This window comes from Propithecus coquereli, unplaced genomic scaffold (assembly GCF_000956105.1).
Source record: "Propithecus coquereli isolate 6110/MARCELLA unplaced genomic scaffold, Pcoq_1.0 Scaffold197, whole genome shotgun sequence".
NCBI classification, from domain to species: domain Eukaryota; kingdom Metazoa; phylum Chordata; class Mammalia; order Primates; family Indriidae; genus Propithecus; species Propithecus coquereli.
The window spans coordinates 504884-506119 of record NW_012144633.1 but is presented as its reverse complement, the minus strand read 5'-3'; the positions used below and the strand labels follow the sequence as shown (position 1 = coordinate 506119).

Here is a 1236-nt window from a genome sequence, read left to right as displayed (position 1 = left end):
ATTTTCTCAATTGATGAATCATAAAGTTGATCATGGGTACACATTGCCTCAGACAATTTATTTTCTCTTCTGTAATTTGGTTTGAAAAGTTACTAGAAGGCCTGCAAATATCTCTTTGGTCCACCTACCATTTATTGCTGGAATTCTATCATTACTTTATTCCTTTAGGCATCCTTTTACAGAAATGCTGACATCCCTAGGTATTTCCCTTCCCTGGCTTAAATTCAATGCTGCATTATTTAAAAATCTTGTTGAGGAGATTAACGTAGCATCATAATCAGCCCATCTTTTAGCCTATGGTTCTTCCTCAGGCTCAACTTTTATCAAAGTGAAAGTGAAAAAGGACAAGCACAATTTTATAATTCATTTAAAAGACCCTAAGGGAATTATAAAAAAAGAAAAGAAAGAAGAGGATTATTATTCAGAAGAAGAGAAAGAGAAAAGAGATGGAGAACAAAATCTTGAAACAGGTGAGCAGCTGCATCTTTGTGGAGGTTAATATTTCAGCAATGTGCCAAACCCATCCACCTGACATAAACACACATGGATCCCTTCCACTTAGCACATAGAATTCTTCCAGATGGTAACTGAGATATTCTGCCATTCTGTAATGTAAGGTATTGTTTATGAAATACATAGCCCATCTGCAGTGGGCTGCTTACTTGGTTTTCTCCCTCTAGGCACCCAGCTCTTGATCTCAGTTATCATACAGAGTCTAGCCAGGCTATTCAGTTTTATGTAGTAACACTGAGTTTGTGATGTTCATTTGGTCCTTAATTTTGGTTTATGCACTTATACCAACTGTAATCCCTAAGATACAGGTCCTCATTAATTGATTCATACTGAAACTTTAGCTTCTTTCCAATAGTCACTGCAAATGATAGTGTTTCTTCCTATGCTCTCAGTCACTTGGTTCTCTCTGTAGTGCCAAATTTCATAGGTTGTAAAGACAAAGGAAAAATCATAAATTTGGCTATGAGAGTCATTACCTACTTGGAGATGAGAGCTATAAGTGGATGTCCATTGATTAAACACCACAGAACTTCCTGATAACACCATTTAACGTCTGCAGGCAACATCACCTAGGGAAATATATTGTTTCTTATCCAATGTGGTGTGGATTATACCTGCAAAAGGAGATGAGTTAATAAGATGTATTCAACTCAAATTAGTGATAAGATCAATAACTAAATATCATTTATAAATTTAGCTATGGTGACATTTTCCAAATCCAAG

At 35.8% G+C, this 1236-nt stretch overlaps 1 protein-coding gene across 1 annotated transcript in view; it reads left to right on the top strand.

The window, feature by feature from the left end:
• The window catches only part of SPAG17 (sperm associated antigen 17), a 281081-nt gene that overhangs the window by 175983 nt on the left and 103862 nt on the right, over positions 1–1236 (top strand). The window lies entirely within an intron of this gene.